Raw genomic sequence first — 15,863 nt, 5'->3', positions numbered from 1 at the left:
GTTTGCTGACATGTCTTTCTTCTCAAGGGGTCCGATGTCAATCCTGGGTGAGAATCATTAGGATGATAGACAGTGACTGATAACCTTACTTCCTTGTTTTTCTAAAAGTTTTTCAAAGTATTTTATTCAACTTTTCACAAAAATATCATGCCTGTAAGCATCAGGAAATTTTTTTTTTTACAGTAATAGAGGCTTATTTGTTCATTCTCAGGCAAATAGACTTGGGGATCCCGGTAATTTCAAGATATGAAAAAATTTAAAGGGACAAAACATAGAGCATGGGAAAACCAGCTATTGTACAAATCACAACAATTTTAAAAATGATTTTTCCCACGTAGGGATTTCTGTTACATGGTCCTCTTTCACATTATTTTTAGTATATGTTTTTAAACTCTTTTTCTCAGCAATTTTGGATCAGATCAAGGTCTAGGCTTATACTTATTTTAAGCAGTTCTGAAAACGAGGCATCCAATAAGATATTTGAAGACAGGGGAATATAAACCAAACTCTTAACAGCGGTTACCTCTGGGGGGGGGGTTGGAGCAGACCTTAGGAGGTAGAGGGCTCTATTGCTTCTTGACTTTATTACAGTGAGCACATACTTTAGTCAAATTACAAATAACATACATTTATAAAAATAATAAAAATAGAAATGAATTGTGTCAGAAAATAAATGTCTAGACGAGTCCTCATGTTATCTGGCAAAAAATAGCATCAACTTAGAATCCCATTTTAACTCCCTAACCCTTCTCCATGCCTTCATTCTCCTCCCCTACAACACAGCGACTCGACAAATCATTGAAAAATATTGGAAAATTTGAGGAGGAAGGCGAATCCAGTTTTGGTGTAGGTAACTATATTGACGAATCTGAAACCGAAGTCCACTAGACTACGAACTCCTGAAGTGCAGGGGCTTTTATGTTTCATTCTTTAAATCATTCATTCATTCCATCCTGTAAGTGTTTATTGAGTGATAGGTACTATTCTATGAACACAAATAAAGCAGCTAACAAAACAGATACAAATCTCTGCCTACGTTGAACTTATTTTCTAGTATTGATGCATATAGTCTTAACAAAAATTTGTTGAATAAGTGCATTTGTTAATAAAAAATTATTGAACACTTACTGTGACCCAGGAATTATTTTGAGCTTTGAAGCTACAGCAGTGAACCTGACAAAGCTTATATTCTATGTGAGGGGAAGACAGACATAAAACAAATAAGTCAATACATCAATGTCAGATGGTAAGTTGTATACAGCTTGACCAATGGTGCTGATATTACTTCCTGTGTATACAACTGTAGCTTCAGAAATGGGGAAATTTGCAGACCTTGCTTGTTGCCTACTGGTTTAGGTCTTCGAACTTAACATGACAAATGGAACTAAAATTCCATTGACATCATGTATGGCATTGAGTCAAACCTCTCATTCTTTTGTCCAGTCCTCCCACAAAGGTGGCTTCCTTAGGAGACTGTGGGGCAATATCTTAGTTTTCCATTGCTGTCATAATAAATTATCACAAAAGTAGGGACTTCGACAATACAAATTTATTATCTTACAGTTCTGGAGATCAGGAGTAAGAAATGGGTCTCACTGGGCTAAAACCAAGGTGTTTGTAGGATCATTTTCCTTCTGGAGGCTCTAGGGTAGAATCTATTCCCTTGCCTTTTCCAGATTCAGGAGGCTTCTCACATTCCCTGATTCATGGCCCTTTCCTCCATCTTCAAAGCCAGCAACATTGAGTTGAGTCCTTCTCACACTGCCAACTCTCTGCTTCTCCTTTTCCTGCCTCCCTCTTCCACTTCTAAGGTTGCTGGTAATTCCACCGGGCCTGCCTGGATAACCCAGGATAATCTCCCCATCCTAAGGTCAGCTGATTAGCAACCATAATTCCATCTGCAACCTTAGTTCCCTTTGCCACACAGCCTAACATATTCCCAGGTTCTGGGGATTAGGACATCTTTGGGGGCCATCATTCTACCTACCACAAGCAGGCTAGAAAGGAAGGAGCTACTTTTCTTCCTCAGCTCTTATCCTCAATTTCTAGCACAGTGTTGAACATCTAGGAAATGCTGACTGGTTTATATATAATGCTGGAAAAAAGAACAGAAAACGCCACACTCTCCAGAACTTGGGAAACGTGGAGCCTGTTATTTCTTTTCGGAGCCACATCACCTTTCCTGGCTGGCTGTCACAGGGGGCAGCAAGATCAGTAACTCCCACAAGCAAACTAAAAACTTCCTGCAGAAAGGTCTTTAATCATCTGCTCTGTGTTTTCTCAGAACTGCTTAAGTATAGGGAAGATTCCTTTTAGCAACAATCTCATATCCCTTATCTTAATATTCTTCCCTTTTGCATAGTACTTTACAGTTTATAGAGCACTTTCACGTACTCTCGCTTGACCCTCATGAAAACTGTGTCAGGGGGAAGAGCAGGGAATATAGCTCTTCCCATTTTAGCAGTTAGGAAACTGAAGTTCAGGTTGGAAGCATGACTTACCGAAGATTGTGAAGCCAGGACTTGGACCAGGTCTTCTGACACCAAAGCCTACACACCCTCCCCATCACAACATGTTATCCCCAGGAGTCATTTCTCATTTCAGGACTGGAGTCCCAGGACCAAGTTCCATCTTATCTACACAATCATCATTGCCATCGCCACCATCACCCTCATCATCCTTGTCATCATCACCACCCTCCTCATACCATCACTTTCATCATCATTGCTATGAATTTCGTCAAAGTTACTCATCAGAAGAAATCTCCTTCACTTGTCAGTAGACACCTTTAGCTCTGTCCACGAGGGGGAAACCATGACTGAGCTCAGAGCCTCACTTTCTGACTTCTGAACATGTTAGGTAATCAACCATTCTGATTTCTGTCCCTGTGAATAATCCCTCTATCCATCTTCCCTAGTGACACCCAGATTCAGTCCCTACATGGCTGAAAAAAATTAAAGTGATCCCCAGTCAAGGTCACCAATACTACCAGCATCGGTATGCATCTCTGACATGCCTATGCCAATTATCTATGGCTGCAAAACAAGCCACACCAAAACCATTTTATTTGCTCATGATCCTGCAATCTGAACAGTGTTCAGCTGGGTGGTTCTTCCTTCAGTCCTGTTGGTGGTCACTCATTATTATTATGAAAATAGTTTTGACCTTACATCTAGAAGGGTCTCAGGGATCACCTCCCAAAGGGTCCCTGGAACCTACTTTGAGAACCACTAGCTGACCTAATTTTGGTTCTTCATTTTCAGACTGGACCATGGCTTGTCTGGGACGAGGGATACCAGTTAGCTCTGGGGAAAATCTCTGAAGTCCTGAGGGTGCTAGGGAACTTTCCTAATTGTCAGTGGGCAAAAGAGCAATCAGTGCCTAGCCTGACTGACATCACTAAATTCAGTTTCCAATCTCCAGTGACTTAGCCTCCTTCACAGTGCTCCTACATGCAGACTCCAGCTAAGAGAGAGCATCCAAGGGAGAATTCCTTTTATTTTCTTACAAGAGCTATGGAATTTGTTTGGAGTCAATTTTTTTCTCATCAGAATTTAACTTTTCTGCTATCCGGCCTGAGCCTTGGTCCATGGTAGATCTTCCATGACATTTGCCATATTTTCAAAATGTCTCTCGGCAACATCACCCTTACATTTATTAAAGGGAGGAAGGGTTGAGCATGCAGCTCTTATTAAAACCAATGGCAGTCACACTGCTTTGAAAATTTAGTGGTTAGCTAATATAAAAGTCATAAAATGTTTGGGGTTCTGAGGACTTCCATAAGCTTACAATTTTAGGTGCCCTGAGACGCAATTTCTGAGCAATTTCTTTGATCTCTGGCCCTGGTAAATCATTTATTAGGGCAGCCTTTTTAAACAGAATCCTCTCAACCTCTCCCACAAGATATATAAAATTACATACTCTGCAAACAGTCATCAACCTCCTGCACTTACTGTATTCACTGATTACAAACCGATGGAGATGTGAGGAGTTTTTTCAGCCAATTCTTTTTTTCTCAGAAATTTGCAGAAGACATAGTGATGATGAGCTACATGATGCCAGCGTAGCTGCCTGAAGTTTCCAGAATGGGACACACAATACCACGAATGCCATACTTCAGTGGTACTTGTCTTCTAAAGACTATGATATTTACAACTAATAGAGTTCTAAGCCTTTCTGGGTCAGTCTCCAAGTGGGCCTGCTCATACCGGACTTTGTATTTTCCTCCCCCTCTTTCCCTAATCTGCTTAATCATTCTATCTACCCTGATTTTTAGGGACTCCAAGTAGAGAGGGGACTAGTCATCAGATCTCCATAACCACCCCGCCCCCACTCCCCTCTCCTGTCTCTCCCCCTGCCCTTGTGTGTGTGTGCACACCCACCCCCCACCCCGACACACACAGGTGCATTTGCCTCCCTGGCTTCTCTGAGGACTTCAGTTTGGAAACAACAAATTTTCCTGTCTCTAACACCCTTACATTCCAGGTAGAATATCTCTCATTTTGTAGATTAAGAAAAACATTGCTTAAGTCTTCCTGGAAAGAATTACTCTCATGGCCTATTTAAGTAACAGTTTATGGCTCAAAAATTAGGGAGAAAAACCTATCCCCCAATTTATAAATCTTAAAGAAGGAAAGACATTTCTAAGCAAGACAAGAAACCATAATAAAAAAAGATTTTGGGACTTCCCTAGTGGCGCAGTGGTTGAGAATCCGCCTGCCAATGCAGAGGACACTAGTTCAAGCCCTGGTCCGGGAAGATCCCACATGCCTCGCAGCAACTAAGCCCATGCGCCACAACTACTGAAGCCCACGTGCCCAGCCAGTGCTCTGCAACGGGAGAAGCCACCACAATGAGAAGCCTGTGCACCACAACCAAGAGTAGCCCCCACTCACCACAACTAGAGAAAGCCCATGTGCAGCAATGAAGACCCAACACAGCAAAAAATAAATAAATAAATTTATTTTAAAAAAAGAAAAAGACTGATAGATCTGATTCTATAAAAATTTAGAATTTCTGCTCAAAAAACCATATAAACCAAATCAGCGGACAAATGACTAATTCAGAAAAATATCTGCAGTATAGATGACAAAGAGCTAATATGCTTAAAATTCAAAAATTCTTATTAATCAGTAGGGTAGGAAAATTGATAAGAAGATAATCAAGCAGTTAATGGATAAAATAAATACAAACGGCAAATAAACGCATAAAAGATTCGCAAATAAACACATAAAAGATTCACAAATAAAAACAACAATGAGCTACTGTTATGAACTGGATGTTTGTGTCCCTCCCAAATTCATATATTGAAACCCTAACTCCTTGTGTCATTGTATTTAGATATAGGGCCTTTGGGAGATAATTAGTTTAAGATGAGGTCATAAGAGTTGGGTATTCATGATGAGATGATTGCCCTTATAAGAAGAGAAAAAAAAATCTTGTTCTCTCTCTCTCTGTCTCTCTCTCTGTCTCTCTCTCTCTCCCTCTCCCTCTCCCTCTCCCTCTCCCTCTCCCCCTCTCCCCCTCTCCGCCACCGCCCCCCCCTGCCATGTGAGGACAAAGGAGAAGGCAGCTGCCTGCAAGTCAGGCAGAGAACCCTAACCAGAATCCAAGCATGCTGGCACCCTGATATAGGGCTTCCAGTCTCCAGAACTGTGAGAAATAAATTTCTGTTGTTTAAGCCACTCACTCTGTGATACTTTGTTATGGCAGCCCAGGAGACTAAAAGAGATACCGTTTTCATCTGCGAGATTGTAAGCTATTTTAAATGTTTGCCGATACCCAGTGTTGACAAACGTGAAGTGAAATAAGCATTTCCCTACTCTCTTATTCCAACCATTTTGGTAAGCCACATGGCAATACGGTTGACCCTTGAACTATACATGGTGGGTGGATAGGGGTGCTGACTCCTGCACAATCAAAAATCTGAGTATGACTTTATAGTTGGCCCTCCATAGCCACAGTTCTGCATCTATGCATCGAGTAGTACTGTAGTACATATATACTGAAAAAAATCTGTGTATAAGTGGACTTGTACAGTTCAAACCCATGTTGTTAAAGGGTCAACTGTATATATCAACTTCTGGAATCCATTTATCTTTTGACTTATCAGTTCCCACCTCCCAGAATTTATACTACAGATCTATTTGTACACATACACAACAATGTATGTACAAGTATTATTATTGATGTGCTGTGTGACACCAAAAACTGAAAGAAGCATACATGTGCCTCAGTAAGGAACAAGTTAGCTTGCCCTTAGATGGGCTACTGTACAGTCTTTTTTTTTGCTGTACGCGGGCCTCTCACTGTTGTGGCCTCTCCCACTGTGGAGCACAGGCTCTGGATGCGTAGGCTCAGCGGCCATGGCTTACGGGCCCAGCCGTTCTGCGGCATGTGGGATCTTCCCGGACCGGGGCACAAACCCGTGTCCCCTGCATCGGCAGGCGGACTCTCAACCACTGCGCCACCAGGGAAGCCCTGTACAGTCTTTTTAAAAAATTTTTTATTTTTTGGCTGCGTGGCATGTGGGATCTTATTTCTAGGACCAGGGATCGAACCCACAGCCCTTGCGATGGAAGCACAGAGTCTTAACCACTGGACCACCAGGGAAGTCCCACTGCAGCCTTTTAAAACGAATGTAGTAACTATAGAATTGAGAAAGTAAATACACAGATGTTCACTGTCTGATTCTTTAAACTCTTCTGTTTATTAGAAAATTTTTGTAGAAAGTTGGGCAGTAGGGAGAAAATACTGTAGACTTATAGATGATATTATGAAAACCAAGATAAAGTGAAAAAACATTAGTTGCAGAAAAATGTATGTAGTATTATTCAGAGTTTTTCAATTTTTGAACCATCATTTGTGGATCTACCTAAATTGAATCCCCTAATTTCTTCTTTTATTACACATAATTCCATAATGAACATCTTTGTTCATAGCCTGTTTACACATTTTACATGCTATTATTTCAGAGTAACACTCATGGGTGTTTAGAACTGGGCCTTAACGACCATTATTAAGGCTATAGATTGATAGTTTTAAAAATGCCTCTGGAAATGTTCTTCCAATTTTTTCTTTACCAGAAATCCCACAATTTAATAAACATCTATTCCGTGTCCATATTATTAAAAATACTAGGGAAAACACCTCATCAAAATGCTTGAGGAGTTCCAAACACTTCTCTTAAGCCACTAATACAATAACAAATACTTACTGAGTGCTACTTACTACATGTCAGGCCCTATGCTGGGTGTTTTATGAGCAATGTCCATTGTCAAATTCTGATTTGCTGCTGGAAGTTGAAACTGAGTTATTTCTTGGGGGAACTGATTTTTAAAAGAGAAGCTAATCTCTCTGGCCTTCCCAACTCTCCACTCCCACCTTAATTTTAAAAAGAAAAGAAAACGATGAGTTCATTCCTTCGCATACACCCAGCCCTCCCTTTTGAAATGGGGACTTCTTTCCCTGTGGTTAGCATTTCAGTACCAAGATAAACGCCCTCTGAGGCTTTCTGCTGGAGATGCAGCCAAGCTCTTCCACCTAATTGGTAGAAAGTCAGTGAGGGCTCTGCGGAATTCCTGAGCCTAACTCAGAATGGATTAGTAAAATGAGAATGAGCGAAGTCACAGAATGTCATTGATGGGCAGAAAAAAGTATGTGGATCCTTTCAGGATAATGCAAATGGAACACCTTATAAAGTAAAATCCAGCTGTTCTTTTTCCTGAGTTTGATGAAAGACCATTTTCTATTATGTCACTTAAAGATTGCTATTATGTAAGAGCTTGCATGCGACATGCATTTAGAATTCAGTTCCAGGATAATTTTTATCTTTTTAGGGGATTGGTAGGCTTTCTTTTGGAATGAAAGAACTAAGGAAGCTCAGAGACAAAACTGATGTTTAATCTCAACATCTATCCCTGTTCATGATTTATACGTTTCTTTCTTCTTCCTTTTCTTCCTCCTGATTTTCTGATTTTAATTTCTATTTTACTAATGATATTGTATAGATGCCTTTAAGATATTTTGCTTCAAATCATTTTTAGAAGGGAGCCCAAGATATAAATAAGGTAGTCTTGGCTAATATGCTGCCTTTGGTGTCTGTGCACTTACAGCATGCTGAATAACATGCGTGCTTCCCCTTCACCCGTTCATTCAACAGAGATTTACAAACACAGGGGAGCAGTGTAGGGCAGTGGAAAAGGACATAGAATCAAACAGTTTCCACCCTTATAACCTGTGACCTCCAGCAGGTCATCTAATTTCTTTTTGTTTTGGTTTCCTCATCTGGAAAATGGAACTGATAATAGTGACATTCTTAATTCTTAACCTTAATAATGAAGATAAAAGATAATACATGAAAAGTACTTAAAACAATGTCAATACATAATGTCTCAATAATATTAGCTTTCATGATGATCACTATTTGTTTTATTATTCATGGACTGAACTGTGTCCCTCCCCAAAATTCATACGTTGAAGTCCTAACCCCCAGTACCTCAGAATGTGACTGTATTTGGAGAAAGGGCCTTTGAAGAGGTAATTAAGTTAAAATGATGTCATTGGGGGGGGCCTCTAATCCAATATGATTGGTGTCCTTATAAATAAGAGGAGGAGATTTGGATACAGACATATATAGAGGGAAGACCATGTGAAGACACAGGGAGAAGGTGGTCATCTACAAGCCAAGGAAAGAGACCTCAGAAGAAACCAACCCTGTCAACACCCTGATCTACAGCCTCCAGAATCTTGAGAAAATAACTTTCTATTGTTTAAGTCACTGGATTTGTTGCACTTTTTAATGGCAGCCCTAGGACACTAGTACAGATACCTACTATGTGCCTGGTTGTTTCCCAGGCACTGGACATACAGTGGTGAAGATGACAGACAAGGGCTCTGCTTTTATGGAGGTTACATTATACTGGAGATAACTAATGAACATGTAAGCAAATCTAGGAACAGCATAATTTTGAGAAATGATAGATGCTATGAAGAAAACAGTAACAATGACATGAAGGTTATGACATGGGTGGTGGTGCATCTATTCAGACTAGATGGTTGGACATCAGGGAGGACCTGCTCATGGACTGACAAGAGGAAGCCAGTGTAGGAACGCCAGCTCCAGAGCATCCCAGGCAGAAGGAATGTGTTTGATCTGTTGGAAGATCAAAGAGGTGGACTCTGTGGCCAGAGGACAACGAGGGAGGGGAGATGGGCAGGAGAGGAGGTCAGAGAGGAACAGGGCCAGGTCACACAGCACCTGCAGGCCAAGGAAAGACATTTGGATTCATATTTTAAGAGCTTACTCTGCTGGGAGGAGAATGAATGAGGCGGCTGGAGTGGAAGCTGGGAAAGCAGTCAGAAAGATGGCACACTTGGACTCGGGGAGAGTGGTGAAGACAGAAGGAAGAAGATGGATGGATGGATTCCAGATGTATTTTGAAGGAAAAGTTTATAGAAATTGTTTGTGGATTAGATACAAGGTGGAGGGCAGGTGAATATCAGAGAGATTAAAAAGGTGCTTGGTTTTTAATTGAACAGCTACATGGGAAGTGGTACCATTCGCCGATCTGGGGAAGACAGCAGAGAGTAGGGGAGTGGGGAGCAGTTTGGGGGTGGAATTTAGAGCTATACCGTGGCCAGAGTGTGACCAAGATGCCTATCATATATCCAAGTGGAAATGTCAAGGAGTCTGTTATTACTGGAATTAGAGCTCCAGGAGATTGAGAGCTAGCCATACACATTTGTGTGTCAGCCATGGGAATGGATAGGATCACCTAGGAAGATGCCAGAGCAGAAAACCTGGGACTAGGACAGAGCCCCTATGTGCTCCAAATTAAGAGCATAAGAGGAGGATATTGAGAAAGAGCCATCAGTGAGGTAGGAAAAGAAGCAGAGGAGTGCATGTCACAGGAGTGGAAAGGAAGTGATAGGCAATGACTACACACACTGACACCTCATTCACATGGACACATGATGGTAAGTACGTCAGAGAATGCATGTGTGTTCCCAGAGGACTCACACACACGTGCACACACATCCTGAGGGCTGTCTGTCGGTGTATATAGTTATAGAAACCAATGCTTCTAGGGTTTGAAGCTCTTTTTAAAATTACATTTTACACATCAGTAAACTTGTAATGCAGGAACTGCTTTCTTAGGGTTATTTATATCCCTGGGTTGCAGACAGATTTGTCAGGAAATAATATGAATGTTATTTATCTGACTGTTCAGCTTTATTGACTGCCACATTTCACATCCTTCAGTTCTTTTTGGCAGAGGAGTAAATAACACTGCTATTAACCTCTAACACCAGTATAAAAATAGGCAGTTATTAAGGGGTAAATATTACTTTGACGATTATTGCCCCAGTCTGCTTTCTCTGGGAGATGTAATAAATAAGTCCTCTCGTGGGGTCCACAAAGTTCCCAGTTTTGTTGAGGGAGCTGGCAGCTCTCCTGGCCACGGGCTGTGATTTGGAGCCGTGTGGAGCCGATAGAAAACACTCCACGAGCTATTGCTTGTTCCTGGAGGAAATCAAGGCAGCATTAATGTCAGAGCTGAAAGTATCAGGTTAAGGTTTCTACCGGGAGTGAATTAGAGAGGGCTGAGACCCTGCCTAAGAGCCCAGAGAGCTGGGTTCAGCAGCAGGTGAGTCTGTAGAAGCCTGGGGCTGGTTATGTCACCCAGCTGATGAACCCAAGCTATGGCTGTAGAAGCTTAGGGCCGAGAGTTTCCCTTGGTCAGTATTAATGAACAGGTTAACTGGCAAGTTAACTATAGGAAGTACTCCGTTTTGGAGGTAAAGAGATGCAGAGTTATGGTAAAAGGTAGAGAGAGAGTCTCAGACTAGAAGCCAAGAGCTTGAGCCTGTATCTCAATGCCAGTCTCCAGTTGTGTTACGATTCTGGGCTAGTTCTTTACCTTTTCATCCATAATAAACAAGGGGACTGAAATACATGGTTTCCAGAGACCCCTCCAGTCCAGAAATGCTTCGTCAATCATCCACTTAGGGCTGGCTGGATGAGTCTACCAGGTCTGGGGAAAGTCATAGTGAGTGGTGAGCCAATAGCTGCCCACACGGTGAGCAAGACTGAGCGCCACAGCCAGAGCCAGCAACCGCCTTGTCATCCTACACAAGGTGCCAGCAAGAGTGGGACCCGCGTGCTCAAGCAACCGCTCGCTGTAGCCTGAACGGAGAGCCACTTGGTTTTGCAGCTCTGCCAGGGGTGCTGTAACATTGGCAATCATTGTACACTATTATTTGCTCTCCAGGACTAAATGTTTTGTCTTCAAATATGATTTTTGATCTTGTTTTAACCTCTCATTACAAATGTGAAAACGTGGGGTTTTTTTTTTTCCTCCTTGAAAAGCATTTAAATCCAGACTGCATAACTGAAAATTGGTTGGCATGTTTCATGCAGAATGAGAAGCACGCATGCTCCATATTGTGCAGGAGGTTAACTTCTGAAAAGCTGCCTTGATGGGAATGCATTCTAGAAACCCACTATTTAACGGGAGATTTTGTAAAATGAAGGGTCCAATATTAATTTAGTTTGTGTGTTTGGAAAGCCTGGGTTTTCACACATCAGCGGTGGTAGAGGTGGTGATTTGCAGTAAGGCACAGTTCTGCTTTCCTACATATAAACTATGCTAAAATAATTGAACGTAGTGCCACTCAAGCTACTTGCCTCGGTAAGACAAAACTTTAGGGGATCTTGGCACCTCCATTCCACTTAGAAAGCAAATGATGCTTATTCAAGAGAGTTTTATTTATAAAACAATAGAAATATGCACAAAAGAGGCATATAATGTCATAGACACACTTGGCAGAAATGTCAGCAGAACGGCTTGGAAATCTGGGCCTCGTTGAATTTTCCCAGGATTTACTATTTTACACTACAATGTTAATAGACACTGTGCCAGTATTTCCTGAAGGTTGTAAATTGTTGCTAGGGGGCATTTAAAATCATTATGACGATCACTTCGACTGGTTAGTTACCCCTAAGATAACCGAAAGAAATGTTCATTTTGGGAAAAGAAAAGATAATTGTGTGTTTAAGAGTAGCATAGGGTGTAAACACATATAGCATACACATATAAGATGGGAATGGAGCACATGGAGAGAAAAAACAGAACTTGGAAAAACGGTGAGAAGCAATCACAGAAAGGTTGGTTGATCACAGAGGGAGGGAGAGGTGCTTCCCTAAGCACAGAACGCTTCACTGATGAGCAACCCTGCCCATCCGCTACCCAGTCACGTCAGGCCACACTACGATGATACAGCCAGTCTGTGGGAAGTTGTAAGTCCTGGCACTGACACACTGCCAGGGAGTCCAGCCCTTCTGACCCAGCATAGCCTATTGGTCAGTGATCACAGGAAGTATTCCTGTTGCTATGGAGATTGTGGCTATAGTGCTCCTTGGCATGAACTCCTCCCAAGAACTCCTTTCTTCCTGTCTCCACACTCCTTTTTCTTATTGTACCTGTTCTGTTCTTTCTAAAAGCAAAACAAAACTTGCTTTGTCCATGGTTCCTACTCAAAAATGAGCAAGGATTCAGACAGGACAGTGGCAGCAGGCCATGGGGACCCTCCTGAGAGAGAAGTCATTTTAAGAGAAGGAGAACCCTGACCCCTGGAGCTGTCCAGAGTAGTTTGGGACAAGTGATCCTGAAGACAAGGTGGTGTCTTTTACCCAGAATTGTCTGCTGGCTGGAGCCCCCACTGGAATCATTGTGGGTCCTTTGATTGGGGGCTGGGGGTGGGGTCTCAGTAAAAACAAGAAGAGCTAATCAAGAGAAGGAGAGAAATATTTGTGAGCCCATATGAGACCTTCCTAAGACCCCCGCCCCCGCAAGAACTATCAAGGGACTGTTGGACACATTTATGGGGTCTCTTTCCGGAGGCAGCAGGGGTGCTGTACACCTGGAAGAACTGGTTTAAACAAGAGCTAGTGGAATTCAGGTTACTGTTGTTATGGAATCCATTTGTACTCCAGGATGAGGAGCCCTGGAGAAACCAAGTCCCCGTTGTCAAATCAGATGCTTCCCCAGATGCACTGGTGCACAAGATTTAGATATAATGTCATTGTCACAGCGTGGTCCTTGGGCTGGCAGCATCACCACCACCTGGGAGCTTGTCGGAAGTGCAGAATCTCAGGCCTCACTCTAGACCTACTGAATGAGAATCTGCATTTAACAAGGTCCTATGCACATTACAATGTGAGAAGCACTTCCCCAAAGCAGTGGCCACACACCAGAATTATCTAGGGAGCTTAAAAAACTATTGATGCTTGGGTCTTATTCCCAAGAGACTCTAATAGTGTGTCCTGGGATCTGAGATTTTTACAAAGCTCCCCATATGATTTTAATATGCAGCCAGGAAAAAGAACTAAAGGAAGAATCCATGCCAGCGGCCATTTGCCAAGTAACCTACAGTGGGAGCCTCTTGGCCATCCTACCTATTTTCAGTTGGTTGGGTACATTCAAATTAACATGTTTGCATTTATAAAATGTTAGTTGTGATTTGTGATCACAATTACGGGTATATTTTGACTTTCACAACAGAAATATTATGAAAAGTCACGCGCAATGACATGTTTGTAGCTTGAACCATATTTCACACAGATATATTACCATTACAAATCCTTTACCTAAGTCTACACCCTCTGTTAGTCAATATGATAGTAACATAAGACACACTTGTTATTTAAAGAATCTTTTTTGTAAAGCAGGTCACCTATTTATAATGTAACAGTCCTACGTATTTTTTCTAAGATTAAATTTTCATACATCAGGCTTCTTTGATATGAAGGGTTAACAGACACCTCATGTGTATGTTATGTGTACAGTCTCATATTTCATGACCTTCTCTCATGGCTAAGAATGTAGTTCCCATATTTGAACCTCAAACTCGACCAGAATGAAATCTTCCTTTCTCTCTGCATCCCTGCCAATGTCACTCTGTTAGAGTAACTTCTTTATCTACTCTATTTCCCTCCTACCAGACTTTATGTTCCTTGAAGAATGAAAAGATCTGTGATCATCTCAATGGTGTTTCCATACGAGGTGCTCAATAAATGTCTGCTGAGCCCATGATGGGTGAACAGAGTGCAAATGAACAGAAGCTGAGGGGCTGTGTGATGTCCTCAGCATCTCCACTGGCTGGTCAGGGAGGCAGCGTTGCCCTAGTCAAGCACGATGATGGGTTGGATAAACCCATCTCCCCAGGCTTCCTGCTGCTTCCCACCTTCTCTCCCTGACAAATCTCTGTCACTTGCCTGTGGGTACCAGCTCCACCCTCTGCAGTGCTTGCTGGGTCTCACTCAGCAAAAGAACAGACCCTCCCCCTCTACCCAAACATTCAATCTTTTCTCATACACCTCCAAAGAAGGCACACATGTAGGGAAGGCCCAGGTGAACCAAAACAAACAAGCTAGACAGGATTTGTATCTGCAAAATCTATGTGGCCACGACATCATCTGACTTGACCAGGTAGTACTGGGCCATTTTAGGACAATCATTGTCAAAATTACTAATTTCATTCAAATTTGACCTTGAAGTGAAGTTAATGCTTTGAATGTCATAAACAGTACTTACTGATGGAAGGAGAAAAAGAGAGAAGGAAGAGAGAGGGGGAATGAGGGAAAGAGGGAGGGAGGGAGGGACGAAGGGAGGAGGGAGGAAAGGAGGAGGGAGGGAGGAATTTGCTCTTATACTCAGAAAGCATTTTGCCTGGTGAAACTAAGTGCTGAATTACAAGGAAAGCATTAGAAAATACTCTGATGCTGAAAACTATACATAGAACGTTGAGTAAAATAACTTATTTTTCTAAATAGTTGATAGAAAATAAAATATCGCCAAATAGTGTTGCTTCCCACAGTAAATATGTTTTTTATTGGGTTGTGCAGAGGAGGTTAGGAGGGGTGGGTCACCCTAAACTTCTGGCTGGACTGATGGAATTTTAAAACCGAAGAAAATACAACTCTCCAGTTAGGCAAAAGGAAACTTTTGTATTTGTGTTTTTCTTTAATGCCTCGTTCTATCACTGGTCTTTTTCTTGTCAATAATTCTGGCAATGTAGTTAATGACTAGATTTTTCCGTTCAAAATTGCACATGTTTCCCTACCTCAAGGGTAGCTTAGTTCTGTGGACAATGATATGACCTACACGCTAAACAAGGGAAAGCTCCCAGTTCTTTGCTACTTTAGTGCCTTTATGTTCCACCCACAAGGTGGATCAGAGGGTCAGACTAGGAATGCAGAGCAAAGCTTAAAACAATCACTGACTGGGCATTGAGAAATGAAATGCCCCCCCCCAAATTGAGAGAGTCTCCTAATAGCCGTGTTCCTGTTAGGTGAGGAACCTAGTCAAGGCATCTGTGCTTCTCAATGGGGGTCAGTGTGCCACACCCCACCCCAACTCCCCCACCCCCCATGTGTGACAGAGTGGCAGGACCACAGGAAGCCCTGGGATAAACCCAGTGAATCTTGGAGTACTAATTTACCTAAGATATGAAAGAGGATTGGAGTAAATGTCCTCCATCCACACTCATGCCCTTCCGATCCACTTGGTACAACATCAGTCTCGTCAAAGTGCAAATCTGACCCCTCATGCTTCCATTTAAGCCCCCTCTTGCCCTTTGGGTACCAGCCTACATGATCCACTCCTTCCTCTGGTTCCCACCTCATCCTTGGACCCTCTCCTTGCTTGTGCTCCTGCCTCACAGTCCTTCTCTCAGTTTCTCAAACACCTCGCTGTCTCCCCTGCCTGGGGCCTTTGCTTCTCAGGTTCCTTCTGTGGACAACGTTCTACACTTCCCCTGGCTGACTCCGACTTATTCTTCAGCTCTTTAAATGTCATTTT

This window comes from Phocoena phocoena, chromosome 9 (assembly GCF_963924675.1).
Source record: "Phocoena phocoena chromosome 9, mPhoPho1.1, whole genome shotgun sequence".
Lineage (NCBI taxonomy): Eukaryota > Metazoa > Chordata > Mammalia > Artiodactyla > Phocoenidae > Phocoena > Phocoena phocoena.
The sequence above is the reverse complement of the archived record's forward strand: the minus strand, read 5'-3'. Positions refer to the sequence as shown.